The 16,957-nt window shown below is 44.8% G+C and overlaps 1 non-coding gene across 1 annotated transcript; it reads right to left on the bottom strand.

Annotated features, from left to right (window-relative positions):
- Positions 1–11,735: 11,735 nt before the first annotated feature.
- On the bottom strand, positions 11,736–11,809 carry Trnat-ugu. The gene has a single exon. It is a non-coding gene; the product is annotated as a tRNA-Thr (tRNA).
- Between the last annotated feature and the right edge of the window lie 5,148 nt (positions 11,810–16,957).

Below are 16,957 nucleotides of genomic sequence, written 5' to 3' on the forward strand. Positions count from 1 at the left end.
TCGCTTATAATATGCCCATTCTGTCTGATCAAAACATCGGTTCTTGTTGAATTGTGAGTTAGAAACTGTAAAAATTGTCTTACTGTGATTTAGGATCAAATTATTTTCCACAAGCCACGAACTTATTTCATGAACTACATTATTTGATACTGTTTCAATATTACACACAACATCCTTCACTATCAAGCTCGTGTCATCAGCAAACAGAAATATTTTTGAATCACCTGTAATACTAGAAGGCGTATCATTTATATAAATAAGAAACAGCAGTGGCCCCAGCACTGAACCTTGGGGAATGCCCCACTTAACAGTGCCCCATTGGGACTGAACATCACTACCACTCTCAGTATTGCGGAGAATTACCTTCTGCTTTCTGTTCTTAAAGTAAGAGGCGAACCAATTGTAAGCTACTCCCCTTATTCCATAATGGTCGAACTTCTGCAATAATATTTTGTGGTCAACACAGTCAAAAGCCTTCGTTAAATCAAAGAAAACACCTAGCGTTCGCAATTTTTCATTTAATCCATCCAAAACCTCACAGAGAAAACAGAATATAGCATTTTTAGTTGTTAAACCATTTCTAAAACCAAACTGAACATTTGACAGCAAATTATGTGAATTTAAATGCTCCAGTAACCTTGTATATACAACCTTCTCGATAACTTAAGCAAACACCGATGGCATAGAAATAGGTCTAAAATTGTCAACATTATCAATATCTCCCTTTTTATAAAGTGGCTTCACTACCGAGTACTTTAATCGGTCAGGAAACCGACCACTCCCAAAGGAAAAGTTACAGATATGGCTAAATACTCGGCTAACATACATAGAACAATACTTCAGTATTCTGCTAGATACCCCGTCATATCCATGAGAGTTCTTGGTCTTTAGTGATTTAATTATTAACTCAATCTCCCTCTTGTCAGTGTCATGGAGGAGCATGAAGTCTTCGAGCCACTCACACATCTGTGAGCTTGTTCCGTATCTTCGTACCGTCGTTAAGAGCCTGCAGTGGGACACCATATCAAACGTTTACTGGAAGTCTATTGTTAATTTCTACTTGCTGGCTTGCAGCAGTGGAATCTTGTTTTTGTGTTGATTTTCGACAATGGCCAGCGCAGACAGATTAGTGTTTGCGTTCTGGTCAAAATTTTAATAATTCGTTGGTTAACAGCGGGTACGTGTGGCGTACAGGTTCGAAACGACACCAGTTTCCCTGACAAAAATTTTGGTGTCTATGTACCTGGCCAAACAGTAATTAGAATTTCCTGGCTGTTTCAAGAGACATGGATTTAGCAACGCTGAACGCCAGTCTCTAACACAGTCAGTTTCTCGTATGTAATGAAACCGTATTCGAGCGTTTGCTACAGTTACTGCGTCTTCCTTACAGCATTTCGACAGCCAAATCTTTTGGAAGCTAGCACTGCGAGGTGAAGCACGAAACACTACTTCAGTCTGTTATTGCGGATGAGAAGAAAAACAAACCCGGATACTGCATTAGTAATGTACTGCTTGACACAGTAAGGTCGTTTAAATATCTGGGCGTAACTGGTAAGCGATATGAAATAGAAGGAGCACTTAAGGACTGTAATAGGGAAGGCGATTGGTCGACTTCGATCTATCGAGATGATTCTAGAAAAGTGTGGTTCGTCTATAAAGGAGTCCGCATATATCACGCTAGTGCGACCTGTTCTTGAGTACTGCTCCAGTGTTTGGGATCTGTACCAGGTCGGATTGAAGGAAGACCTCGAAACAGTTCAGAGGAGGGGCTGGTAGGTTTGTTGCTGGTAGGTTCCAACAACACGGGCGTTTGAAAAGTCGCGTGCAAAGTCCGAGAGATGGCACCACCGGCGCATATCGAGGTCATGTTTAGTTAGTAGCATCTTTGGAAAGAACGCACACCACGTTTCAGCCATATTGGTCTATTTCTTTGTGTTTGGCATTCGTGTGAATCAAGGAAGTCGAGTCATTGTAAAAAAAATGGACGAAAAAGAAATCCGTGTGGTGATTAAACATTACTTTATGAAAGGCAAAACGCCTCAGGAGACTAAAGAGAAGCCTGATAAACATTACAGTGACTCTGCATCTTCGATTAGAATATAAGTGGTTTCAAAATTTTCGGGTTTGGCCATATGGGCACAAGTCATGCTCAACGTTCTGGACGCCCAGTGGAGGTTACGACTCCAGAAATCACTGATAAAATCCACGATATGGTGATGGATAACAGAAGAGTTAAGGTGCGTGAGATTGCTAGTGCTGAGGGCATCTCGAATGAACGGGTACACAATATTTTGCATAAACATTTGGACATGAGAAAACTATCCGCAAGATGGGCTCTGCGATTGCTCACGCTTGACTAAAAACGGAATCGTGTGAATTGTTGCAAGGATGATTTGCAGCTGTTCAGGAAGAATCCGCAAGACTTGAAGCGTCGTTTCAGCATTGTGGATGAAACATGGATACATTAGTATACTGCTCAGACCAAACAACACTCTAAAGTCCAAACAATGGGTTACCGAGGGAGAATTTGCACCAGAAAAGGCGAAGACCATTCCTTCGGCCGGAAAGGTTATGGCGACTGTCTTTTTGGGATTCGCAAGGGATAATCGTCACCAATTATCTGTAAATGGGTAACACTATTACAGGGGAATATTATTCATCGCTATTGGACCGTTGGCAAACCGAGCTGCAAGAAAAACGCCGGCGATTGGACAGCAACTCGTTTCACAACCCCCCCCCCCCCCCCATTCTCTAGACTTGGCTCCCTCGGACTACAAATTGTTGCCCAATTTGAAGAAATGGCCGGTCGGAGTGGCTGAGCGGTTCTAGGCGCTACAGTCAGGAACCGTGCGACCACTGCGGTCGCAGGTTCGAATCCTGCCTCGGGCATGGATGTGTGTGATGTCCTTGGGTTGGTTACGTTTACGTAGTTCTAAGTTCTAGGGGACTGATGACCTCAGAAGTTGTCCCATAGTGCTCAGAGCCATTTGAACCAATTTTTTGAAGAAATGGCTGGAGGGACAAAGATTTTATTCAAACGAGGTGGTGATTGCAGCAACTAATAGCTATTTTGCAGACTTGGACAATTCGTACTATTCGGAAGGGATCAACCAATTACAACAGCGTTGGACGAAGTGTATAAGTCTAAAAGGAGACTGTGTCGAAAAACGAAAAAGGTTTACGCCGAAGACGTAAGTAGTTTTTATTTTTCACGGACTTTTCGAACGCCCCTCATACGTGTTACGGAGATGGTCCGGGAACTCAAATGGGAATCCCTAGAGGGAAAGCGACAGTCTTCACCAGGAACACTACTGTATTTGTAGCTGACTGCAGAACGATTCTACTGCCTACAACATACCACGAGGATTAGAGAAATTAGGGCTCATATGGAGGCATACAGGTAGTATTTTTTCCCTCGCTGTATTTGCGGGTGAAACAGGAAAGACGATCACCAGTAGTGGTATAGAGTATCCTCCACCATGCACCGTACAGTGGATTGCAGAGTACTGATGTAGAAGTTATGTAGTAGCAGCAGTAGGAGTAGTTTTTATTGAACTGTAGATCAGTTTTACGAGGATATTGGATACGTCTTGGGATTTTAAGAACAATGCAAATAGCGTAATTCATATGCAACACCAGGATGCGGACCACTGCTATCGGGGATCACAAGATATACTGAAATTAGTTTTTCGCCGGCGACGCGCACGGGGAGAGCGCACCAGGATGGAATGGCTGCTGAACTACACCACCGTACAGGTAGTGCCAAAAAGTCGAATCCACCCCTGAGGACCTCCCCTCGCGAGTGAGTTAGGATGGCGCTACAGGAGTTAGGGAAGGTGTGGGAAAGAGATGGAGACGTGCCGGAGAGAGTTGAGTGGGAGGAGACGGGGGGGGGGGGGGGGGGAGTTGGCGCCGGCAGCTGTCGGCTGCCCCCGGTGCGGTCCAAACTTCCTCGCCAAGTTCCCTCATAACCGAGGCGGCCCTGAACGAGTTAGCGCCGTTCCCCGCCTGCCAGCAAGTCCCATAAATCTGTCACCCGCTGCTGATGTCTAATTCGTGCTAGACGGAACATTTGCATTCGAGGCAGTGGCGCGAAGGCGACTGAACGGAGCCGCACCTGCACTTTCTTGTTAAATGCACACTATAATGCCGCCGTTTTCGTAGGTGGACTGAAGTGCTGCTCTACATCTACACTGAAGCGCTAAAGAAACTCGTAATAGGCATGCCTATACAAATACACTACTGGCCATTAAAATTGCTACACCACGAAGATGACGTGCTACAGACGCGAAATTTAACCGACAGGAAGAAGATGCTGTGACATGAAAATGATTAGATTTTCAGAGCATTCACACAAGGTTGGCGCCCGTGGCGACACCTACAACGTGCTGACATGACAGTTTCCAACCGATTTCTCATACACAAACGGCAGTTGACCGGCGTTGTCTGGTGAAACGTTGTTGTGATGCCTCGTGTAAGGAGGAGAAATGCGTACCATCACGTACCGACTTTGATAAAGGTTGGATTGTACCCTATCGCAATTGCGCTCGCATTGGTCGAGATCCAATTTGCGATACGGTATCGTTGGGTTCAGGAGGGTAATACGGAACGCCGTGCTGGATCCCAACGGCCTCGTATCACTAGCAGTCGAGATGACAGGCATCTTATCCGCACGGCTGTAAAGGATCGTGCAGCCACGTCTCGATCCCTGAGTCAACAGACGGGGACGTTTGCAAGACGACAACCATCTGCACGAACAGTTCGACGACGTTTGCAGCAGCAAGGACTATCAGCTCAGAGACCATGGCTGCGGTTACCCTTGACGCTGCATCACAGACAGGAGCGCCTGCGATGGTGTACTCGACGACGAACCTGGGTACACGAAAGGCAAAACGTCATTTTTTCGGATGAATCCAGGTTCTGTTTACAGCATCATGATGGACGCATCCGTGTTTGGCGACATCGCGGTGAACGCACATTGGAAGCCTGTATTCGCCATCGCCATACTGGCTTATCACCATTATCACCAGACGTGATGGTATGGGGTGCCATTGGTTAAACGTCTCGGTCACCTCTTGTTCGCATTAACGGTACATTGAACAGTGGACGTTACATTTCAGATGTGTTACGACCCGTGGCTCTACCCTTCATTCCATTCCTGCGAAACCCTACATTTCAGCAGGATAATGCACGACCGCATGTTGCAGGTCCTGTGCGGGTCTTTCTGGATACAGAAAATGCTCGGCTGCTGCCCTGGCCAGCACATTCTCCAGATCTCTCACCAATTGAAAATGTCTGGTCAATGGTGGCCGAGCAACTGGCTCTTCACAATACGCCAGTCACTACTCTTGATGAACTGTGGTATCGTGTTGAAGCTGCATGGGCAGCTGTACCTGTAAACGCCATCCGAGCTCTGTTTGACTCAATGCCCAGGCGTATCAAGGCCTTTATTACGGCCAGAGGTGGTTGTTCTGGGTAGTGATTTCTCAGGATGTATGCACCCAAATTGCGTGAAAACGTAATCACATGTCAGTTCTAGTATAATATAGTTGTCCAATGAATACCAGTTTATCATCTGCATTTCTTCTTGGTGTAGCAATTTTAATGGCCAGTAGTGTATAATACAGAGCTATAGATGTAACAGAGATGTAGAATATGGCACTGCGGTCGGCAACGCCTACATTGTCAAATTGATTCCATATTTTTGGATTTCCAGAAGGCATTCGACACCGTTCATCACAAGCGTCTTCTAACAAAACTGCGTGCCTATGGAACACCACCTTAGTTGTCCGACTGGATTCGTCATTTTCCGTCAGAAAGGTCACAGTAAGTAGTAATAAACGGAATGTGATCGAGTAAAACAGAAGTAATATCCGGCGTTCCCCAAGGATGTTTTATAGGCCCTCTATTGTTCCTGATCTATATTAACGACATAGGAGACAATGTGAGTAACCCTGTTAGATTGTTTGCAGGTGATGCTGTCATTTACTGTCTTGTAAAGTCATCAGATGACCAAAACGAATTGCAAAATGATTTAGATAAGACATCTGTATGGTGCGAAATGTGGCAATTGACTCTCAATAAAGAAAAGTATTTAAGTACTAAAAGAAATCCGCTAAATTTCACTTACCCGACAAGTCACACAGATCTGAAGGCTGTAAATTCAACTAAATACTTAGGGATTACAATTACAAATATCCTAAATTTGAACGATCACATATATAGTATTGTGGGTAGAGCAAACTGCGATTCATTGGCAGAACTCTTAGAAGGTGCAACAGGTCTACCAAAGAGACTGCTTACACCACGCTTGTCCGCCCTATTCTGGAGTACTGGAGTATTTCTGTGCGATGTGGGATCCGCATCAGGTGGGACTGACGGATGACAACGATAAAGTACAAAGAAGGGCAGCTCGGTTTGTATTATCACGAAGTAGGGGAGATAGTGCCACAGACACAATACGTGAATTGGAGTGGCAATCAATAAAACAAAGCCGTTTTTCGTTGCGACGGGATCATCTTTTTAAATTTCAATCACCAGTTATCTGCTCCTATTGCGAAAACATTCTTCTGGCACCCACCTACGCAGGGAGAAAGGATCATCGCGATAAAATAATACGAATAAGAGATCGCACAGGAAAATTTAAGTGGTCGTTTTTCCTTGAGTGCCGTTCGAGAGTGGAACGGTAGAGAGACAGCTTGAAGATGGTTCATTGAACCCTCTGCCAGGCACTTCATTGTAATACCAGAGTAATTACGTAGACGTAGATGTTGATGTAGGACTGTCCATAAATCCGTTAGAGTACCAGGGGGTGGAAATCTCTTCTGAACAGCACGTTGCAAGGCATCCCAGATATGCTCAATTGTGTTCATGTCTGGGGAGTTTGGTGACCAGCGGTGTGTTTAAACTCAGAAGAGTGTTCGTGGAGACACTCTGTAGTAATTCCGGACTTGTGGGGTATCGCATTGTTCTGCTGAAATTGCCCAAGTCGAAATGTACAATGGATATGAATGGATGCAGGTGATCAGAGAGGGTGCTTGTGTACGGGGATGTCAAATCAAAAACCTTTCAGTCGTCAAATTTCCAACCTTATTTTATGTGGCAACTAGTTTCAGCGTTTTATTGGCAGGACACTTAGAAAATGTAACAGACCTACTAAGGAGACTGCCTACACTACGCTTGTCCGTCCGTCATCTAGAATACTGCTGCGCGGTGTGGGATCCTTACAAGGCAGGACTGACGGAGTACATCGAAAAAGTTCAAAGAAAGGCAGCACGTTTTGTATTATCGCGAAATATGGGAAAGGGTGTCACAGAAATGATACAGGACTTGGGCTGGAAACCATTAAAAGAAAGGCGTTTTTCGTTGCGACGGACTCTTCTCACGAAGTGCCAATCACCAACTTTCTCCTCCGAATGCGAAAATATTTTGTTGACACCGACCTACATATGGAGCAACGATCACCATGATAAAATAAGGGAAATCAGAGCTCGTACGGAAAGATGTGGGTGTTCGTTCTTTCCGCGCGCTATGCGAGATTGGAATAATAGAGAATTCTGAAGGTGGTTCGATGAACCCTCTGCCAGGCACTTAAATGTGATTTACATGTAGATGTATCCGTGTAGATGTAGATGTACTACGCCATCTTCAGGCCCCTGACCGACGTATAGGGAGAATCTACCTCTGTTGCGATCAAAAACGGGACCCAGCAATACTTGTACATATTAGTAGATTTCTACGTGCTATAGTGACCACTTCCACCGTTACCGGCAGATTGAACCGAGGTAGATTCTTCCTACACGTCGGTCAGGGGCCTGAAGATAGGTTACTAAAACGCTGAAACTTGTTGCTAAATAAAATAAGATTGGAAACTTGACGGCTGAAAGGTGTTTAATTTGACAAGCTCTATCGAACAGCCGAGTCCAGCAACCATCTCTAAAAAGATGGACATACAGAGGCATACGTACGTGTCACCTGTCAGAGTCGTAACTAGACGTATCAGGAGTTCCATATGACTCCAACTGCACCCGCTCCACACCAATGCAGGAACTCCATCAGCTTTAAAATTCCCCTGCTGACATGCGGGGTCCATGGATTCATTAGGGTTGTCTCCATACCCGTACGCGTCCATCCGCTCGATATAATTTGAAACGAGACTCCTCTGACCAGACAACATGTTTCCAGTCATCAACAGTCCAATGTTGGTGTTGACGGACCCAGGGGAGGCGTAAAGCTTTGTGTCTTGCAGTTATCGAGGGGACACCATATCGATGATGTTTATTTGAATGGTCCACACTCCGACATTTTTTGATGGGCCGGCACTGAAATCTGCAGCAATTTGCGGAAGGGTTGCAGTTCTGTCGCGTTGAACTATTCTCTTCAGTCATCGTTGGTCCCGTTCTTGCAGGATCTTTTTCTGGCCGTAGCGATGTCGGTGATTTGATGTTTTACCGGATTCCTGATATACACGGTGGACTAGTGAGATGGTCGTACGGGAAAATCGCCACTTCATCGCTACTCCGGAGATGCTGTGTTCCATCGCTCGTGCGCCGTCTATAACACCACATTGAAACTCACTTAAATCTCGATAACCTGCCATTGTAGCATCAGTAACCGATCTAACAACTGCGCCGGACACTTGGTGTCTTATAGAGGCATTGCTGACCACAGCGCGGTATTCTGCCTGTTTGCATACCTCTGTATTTGAATGCGCATGCCTATACCAGTGTCCTTGGCGCTTCAGTGTAGTACTTACAAATAGCTTGTGTAACCACATCGTTTTCACAGTACATCTGATACACCAGCTTTATGTATCGCAATTTTTTGCAACAATTGTCGCCAGCTTTGTGGAAGTACCACAATATTTTGAAACACATGTTATTTAGCCACTTCCATACGTTTCATCTGTGTCTATTTGGTAATCATTACATTAGTTGTTCGTGATTTAAACAGTGAACTCGAACACTGTGGTAAAAATGTACCTGAATGTAAACCACCTGAGGAGAGACACAAGTTCGAAACCGGTCGCGTATTAAATAAAAACACCTATTGGATTGGCAGGTGTTATTATTCTACACACGTTCCAATAGTTTGCGTTGTTCTTGAATTCATCTAGCGCCTCACGAGCAACTTACATTCGCCGCTGCTTTTGTTCGAAATACAAAACTTTTGGTATAAATTTTGCTATCACATCTTTCAGACCAGAAACAAAGGAAAAACTTTCAGGGCAAGAGTCAGTTTACGTGCGAGCATCATAAGCAACTTCTGAGCCATATTTCGGCTGTCGTTCAGTAACTATTTATTTTCACTTTTCGATCGGGCTTGGGTGAAATCTTCAACGTTTTCACTGCCTTTTCCGAAACGGTAAGACCACTCTTATACCCCGGTTTTACTCATAGCGGACCCACCAAAAGCAATACGTATTTATCATTTCTAAAATTTACTGCACTTTATTCTGTCCTTATAGCAGTAATACAAATTCATTTTCCAACAGAACTAGCTCCATCCGGCCAGTTTGTTTATACGTAAAAGGATGAAAGAAGAAAGCACACGATTCTAATAGGTATGACGTCCTAACCTCCATCTACCCCAGCCTCTGTCTCCTCCCCTCTCTTCTCCTTTTCCATATTCTCCTCCTCTCTCTCTCTCTCTCTCTCTCTGTCTCTCTCTCTCTCTCTGTTCATCACCTCCTTCCCCCTCCATCTATCTTTTCCTCCCCCCTCTCACTCTCTCACTCTCTCACTCTCTCACTCTCTCACTCTACCTCTCCATCTCCTCCTTTCCGCTCTCTATGTCCATTTTCTCCTACACCTCTGTCCATCTCCTCTTCCTCCCTCTCTAACCTTGAAACTTGTTTGTTGTTTCTGCAAATTCAGATTCGGTAATAATGTTCTAAGCATAAGCGATAAGTAAGAAATACAACTTTCCTCTTTTCTCTGAAAATCGTCAGTGAGTGAAACCGCCTACGACAAAGTGAACCGATTATCAGAATGATACAGCAGAGCATTTTCATTCTTGCCGTCAGTTTAACAGAAAAATTGTACATTATTGTTTTAAAAAATATATACACACATCAAAAACCACATTTGCATCCGTTCCGAGAGATCTGGAATCTGTACAACATGGTTGAAATGGCTCTGAGCACTATGGGACTCAACATCTGAGGTCATCAGTCCCCTCGAACTTAGAACTACTTAAACCTAACTAACCTAAGGACATTACACACATCCATGCCCGAGGCAGGATTCGAACCTACGACCGTAACAGCAGCGCAGTTCCGGACTGAAGCGCCTAGAACCTCTCGGCCACAACGGCCGGCTGAACCTGTCCACAAAATTGGACTAGAGATCAATATAAACATCATCTCCGCCCTTTTTATTGCTCATGAAAACCACACATTGCATGTTGTACCACCATACAGCGAGACCTTAAGAGGTGGTGGTCCACATTGCTGTACACACCAGAGCTCTGAACCCAGTAGCACGTCCTTTTGCATTGATGCATGCCTGTATTCGTCGTGGCATACTATCCACAAGTTCATCATGGCACTGTTGGTCCAGATTGTCCCACTCCTCAACGGCGACTCGGCATAGATCCCTCGGAGTGGTTGGTGGGACCTGTAGTTCATACATCCCTTTTCAACGTATCCCAGGCATGTTCGACTGGGTTCATGTCTGGAGAACATGCTGGCCACTCTAGTCAAACGATGTCGTTAGTCTGAAGGAAGTCATTCACAAGATGTGGATGGGGGCGCGAATGCCTCGTCAATATGCTGCCGATATAGTTGCACTATAGGTCGGAGGATGGCATTGACGTATTGCAGTTACGGCGCCTTCCATGACCACCAACAGCGTACGTCGGCCTCACGTAGTGCCAACCCAAAAGAGCATGGAACCTCCATCTTGCTGCCCTTGCTGGACAGTGTGTCGAAGGCTTTCAGCCTGACCGGGTTGCCTCAAGACAGGTCTCCTACGACTGTCTGGTTGCAGGTATGTGCGACACTCATCGGTGAAGAGAACGTGATGCCAATCCTGAGCGGTCCATTCGGCATGTTTTTGGGCCCACCTGTTGATGCACCACGCCATGGACATCAGGAGTGAAATTGCGCAACTTGCAGCCAATAGGCTGCCAATTTGAGTTGTAACACGACGTCCTGTGGGTGCACGAAAAGCAATATTCAACATGGTGGCAGTGCTGTCAGGGTTCCTCCGAACCATAAACCGAAGGTAGCGGTCATCTACTCCAGTAGTAGCCGTTGGCCGGCCTGAGCGAAGCATGCCATCAACAGTTCCTGTCTCTCTGTATCTCCTCCATGCCCGAACAACATCGCTTTGGTTCACTCCGAGACGCCTGGACACTTCCCTTGTTGAGAGCCCTTCCGGGTACAAAGGGACAATGCGGACGCGATCGAACTGCGGTATTGACCGTCTACGTTGAACTACAGACAACACGAGCCGTGTACCTCCTTCCTGGTGGAATGACTGGAACTGATCGGCTGTCGGAGCCCCTCCGTCTAATAGGCGCTCCGGGTTGTTTACATCCTTGGGCAGGCTTAGTTACATCTCTAGAGAGTCAAAGGGACTGTGTCTGTGATACAATATCCACAGTCAACGTCTATTTTCAAGAGTTCTGGGAACCGGGGTGATGTAAAACTTTTTGTAAATGATGACTAACTGACAACCTCAGCTGCCGACAGGTGTTGTTGTTATACCTCGATGTGGACAGCTGAAAATGTGTGCCCCGACCGGGACTCGAACCCGGGATCTCCTGCTTACATGGCAGACGCTCTATCCATCTGAGCCACCGAGGACACAGATGAATAGCGCGACTGCAGGGACTTATCCCTTGCACGCTCCCCTTGAGACCCACATTCCCAACTGTCCACAATTCTACGTATGTAATGTACCTTATAGACATTTGCCCACCCACTCATTACTCGCGCACGCTTTGGCGATTCCCTTTCTGTAAATGTTTGTATATACGCCAAAAGTAAATCAACAGAGTACTTTTTGAGACTTTAGTAACAAAGTTTGACTTTTATATATTAAATATATATTTTCATATTGTGTACTGTATATTAAAAATATATATAGCCAATGACTTGACCATGTGTGTGGAGTAAATATGTGGAGTCAATTGGTCAAGAAAGTTTGAGATTTTTGGAAACGACATTTCCCCTTTGTGTATTATTTTTTTACTTATATGTAATATTTATTTATATGTAATTAAAATAGTTATTGGAGTGAAACATTGTGGAAAAATTTCAAGCGAATGGATCGACTGCTTTTCGAAATATGCTAGCACAAAGCAGGATGATGTACATCTGTATCATACGCCACAAGCCACCTCATGATGTTGGCAGTGGGTACTTCGGGTACCACAAATTTATCACCCCCTTCCCTGTCCCACTCGCGAATGGCGTCTGAGAAGAATGATTGTCGGTAAGCCTCTGTATTAACTCCAATTTCTCGAATTTACTCATAGTGATCATTTCCGGATATCTGTTTGGGAGGAAGTCGGATGTTGTCCCACTATTCGCGGTAATTTCAGTAATGAATCTGTCCGTGATGCACAATGCCTCTCTATTAGCGCCTGCCTGTGGAGTTTGTTGATCATGCCTGTAACGCTCCCGCGCCGACCGAACGATGCCTCTCTTCGCCGGACCTTCTCTATCAGTACCACCTAGCAAGAGTCCCAGATTGTTGAACAATACTCTTGTCGAACGCGCCTTTATGAGCCACTTCCTCTCTGGATTAGTTACCTTTACATTCTTCCTATGAATGTGAGTCTGGCCCTGCTTTTCCCACTATTTGTTTTATACGGTCATTCCACATAGGGTCGCTCTGTATAGTTACTCCGAGATATTTTACGCTTGGTACTGTCTCCAGCAATTTATTGTCAATAGTGTAGTTGTGCAGTACCGCTAGTGGATTTCTTTTCCCATGCATGCGGAATGTTGTTGTTGTTGTGGTCTTCATTCCTGAGACTGGTTTGATGCAGCTCTCCATGCTGCTCTATCCTGTGCAAGCTTCTCCATCTCCCCATACCTACTGCAACCTACATCCTTCTGAGTCTGTTTAGTGTATTCATCTCTTGGTCTCCCTCTACGATTTTTACCCTCCACGCCGGCCGAAGTGGCCGCGCGATTCTGGCGCTGCAGTCTGGAACCGCGAGACCGCTACGGTCGCAGGTTCGAATCCTGCCTCGGGCATGGATCTGTGTGATGTCCTTAGGTTAGTTAGGTTTAACTAGTTCTAAGTTCTAGGGGACTAATGACCTCAGCAGTTGAGTCCCATAGTGCTCAGAGCCATTTGAACCATTTTTTACCCTCCACGTTGCCCTCCAGTACTAAATTGGTGATCCTTCGACGCCTCAGAACATGTCCTACCAACCGATCCCTACTTCTAGTCAAGTTGTGCCACAAATTTCTCCCCAATCCTATTCAATACCTCCTCATTAGTTATGTGATCTACCCATCTAATCTTCAGCATTCTTCTGTAGCACCACATTTCGAAAGCTTCTATTCTCTTCGTGTCCAAACTATTTACCGTCCATGTTTCACTTCCATACATGGCTACACTCCATACAAATACTCTCAGAAACGACTTCCTGACACTTAAATCTATACTAGATGTTAACAAATTTCTCTTCTTCAGGAATGCTTTCCTTGCCATTGCCAGTCTACATTTTACATCTTCTCTACTTCGACTATCATCAGTTATTTTGCTCCATAAATAGCAAAACTCATTTACTACATTAAGCGTCTCATTTCCTAATCTAATTCCCTCAGCATTATCTCATTTCATTTGACTACATTCCATTATCCTCGTTTTGCTTTTGTGGATCTTCATCTTATATCCTCCTTTCAAGACACTGTCCATTCCGTTCAGCTGCTCTTCCAGGCCCTTTGCTCTCTCTGACAGAATTACAATGTCATCGGTGCACGTCAAAGTTTTTATTTCTTCTCCATTGATTTTAATTCCTACTCCGAATTTTTCTTCTGTTTCCTTTACTGCTTGCTCAATAGACAGATTGAATAACATCGTGGATAGGCTACAACCCTGTCTCACTCCCTTCCCAACCACTGCTTCCCTTTCATGCTCCTTGACTCTTATAACTGCCATCTGGTTCCTGTACAAATTGTAAATAGCCTTTCGTTCCCTATATTTTACCCCTGCCAACTTCAGTATTTGAAAGAGATTATTCCAGTCAACATTGTCGAAAGCTTGGTCTAAGTCTACAAATGCTTGGAACGTAGGTTTGCCTTTCCTTAATCTTTCTTCTAAGATAAGTCGTCGGGTAAGTATAGCCTCACGTGTTCCACCATTTCTACGGAATTCAAACTGATCTTCCCCGAGGTCCACTTCTATCAGTTTTTCCATTCGTCTACAAAGAATTTGTGTTAGTATTTTGCAGCCGTGGCTTATTAAACTGATATTACGGCAATTTTCACATCTCTCAACACCTGCTTTGTTTGGGATTGGAATTATTATATTCTTCTTGAAGTCTGAGGGTATTTCGCCTGTCTCATACATCTTGCTCATCAAATGGTAGCGTTTTGTCAAGCCTGGCTCTCCCAAGGCTGTCAGTAGTTCCAATGGAATGTTGTCTACTCCCGGGGCCTTGTTTCGACTTAGGTCTTTCAGTGCTCTGTCAAACTTTTCACGCAGTGTCATATCTCCAATTTCATCTATGTGCTCTTCCATTCCCATAATATTGCTCTCAACTGGATCGCCCTTGTATAGACCCTCTATATACTCCTTCCACCTTTCCGCTTTCCCTTCTTTGCTTAGAACTGAGTTTCCATCTGAGCTGTTGATATTCATACAAGTGGTTCTCTTTTTTCCAAAGGCCTCTTTAATTTTCCTGTGGGCAATATCTATCTTTCCCCTAGTGATATGCGTCTCTACATCCTTACATTTGTCCTCTAGCCATCCCTGCTTAGCCATTTTCCTGTCGATCTCATTTTTGAGACGTTTGTATTGCTTTTTGCCTGCTTCATTTACTACACTTTTGTATTTTCTCTCTTCATCCATTAAATTGAATATCTCTTCTGTTATCCAAGAATTTCTATTAGCCCTCGTCTTTTTACCTGTTTGATCCTCTGCTGCCTTCACTACTTCATCTCTCAAAGCTACGCATACACAATATGTTACAGTTATTTACGATCAGAATCAACTGCCAACAGTTCATCAATCATCGGTAGGTTATTCTGCAAATCGATACTCTCCTCTGGTGTTGCATCATCTGTGAAAAGGCTTAAAGAGCTTCCGACCCTTTCTGCTGTATATATTGCAAACAGTAAAGGTCCTGACACGCTTCCTTGGAAAACTCGGATAATTACTTACACATACGTCGACTTTGTTTCGTTAAGGGCGACGAGTTGTGTTCTACCCACTCGCATAATCTGGTCCGACACTCGATAAGCTCATACTTATTTTTCACTAAACGGCAGCGCAGGACGTTGTCAAATGCCTTCCCCAAAGTCAAGGACCGCGGCATCAACGAGAGCGAGTTGAGTTTCGCAAGATCTCTGTTTGCAGAGTCCATGCTGATTTTTATAGAGGAGATCCTAGTTCTGCAAAAACGTCATCATTCTTGAGCATAAAAAATGTTCCATACTTCTGCAACGATATAGGTCTATGACCATCAGCCTCACGGACAGATGTCAACTTCGCCAGAGTGCGTGAACCCGTATGATCTGATAGAAGATTATCCGTGAAAATGATTGCAGAAGAACATAACATCAATTGAGAAACGGTTCGTCTAATAGTAACTGAAGATCTTGGTACGAGAAAGATTTGTACAAAAATGGCCGGCCGCGGTGGCCGTGCGGTTCTAGGCGTTTCAGTCCGGAACCGCGGGACTGCTACGGTCGCAGGTTCGAATCCTGCCTCGGGCATGGATGTGCGTGATGTCCTTAGGTTAGTTAGGTTTAAGTAGTTGTAAGTTCTAGGGGACTGATGATCTAAGATGTTAAGTCTCATAGTGCTCAGAGCCATTTTGTACAAAAATGGTCCCGAAAAATCTTACACGACAACAGCGAGAAACACGGAAAAATGTGGCAGCCGATCTGTTAGAGCAAACGGAAATCAATCCACAATTGTTGAGCCGTGTTATCACTGGTGATAGAAGTTGGTTTTTTCAGTACGATCCAGAGATAAAACGCCAAAGTTCGCAATGGTGCTCAAAGGGACCACCCAGACCAAAAACAGCTCGCATGTCAAAGTCAAAAGTGAAATGCATGCTTGTGTGCTTCTTTGATTCCAAGGGAATTGTTCATAAAGAGTTGCTGCCTCCTGGACAAACAGTTAACAAATATCACCACAAAGAAATTTCAAAAAGACTTCATAAAAGAGTTCTTCGTGTGCGTGCCAACATAGTAATTGGATTCTGCATCACGATAATTCGCCATCCCATACTGCTCTGTCACTACAGCAATTTTTAATCTCAAAACAGATTTCAGTACTGCGACAATAAAGTAATGACACTGGTGTGAAACGGCAGCAGCGCTGCAAAAAGTGTGTGCAATCAGAAGGGAACGACTTTGAAGGAGTAAAACGGTTTCGGTCTCTAATTTAGACGAACGTCAGACTGTATGCACTGCGATGGCAGCTGTTGTCGGTGGGAGGAGGAAAATCCGTAAGAACAGGGACGTCCGTCTTGTTACGGATCTTCCTCCTCCCACCGCCAACATTGCCGTATCTCGGATGATATGCAACGCGCTGTTTAGAAGAAATCTCCGCACCCTCGTATTCTTACCGATTTATGGACAGCCGTGCAGGATTCATGGTGCCAGTCCTCTCTAACAGTACTTCAGACATTAGTCGAGCCGATGCCACGTCGTGTTGCGGCGCTTCTGCGTGCTCGCGAGGGCCATGCACGATATTAGGCAGGTGTACCAGTTTCTTTGGCTCTTCAGTGTATAACTGCATTGGTTTCCCCGGCCAGAGGCTGT

Source organism: Schistocerca americana, chromosome 11, assembly GCF_021461395.2.
Source record: "Schistocerca americana isolate TAMUIC-IGC-003095 chromosome 11, iqSchAmer2.1, whole genome shotgun sequence".
In the NCBI taxonomy this organism is placed as follows: Eukaryota; Metazoa; Arthropoda; class Insecta; order Orthoptera; family Acrididae; genus Schistocerca; species Schistocerca americana.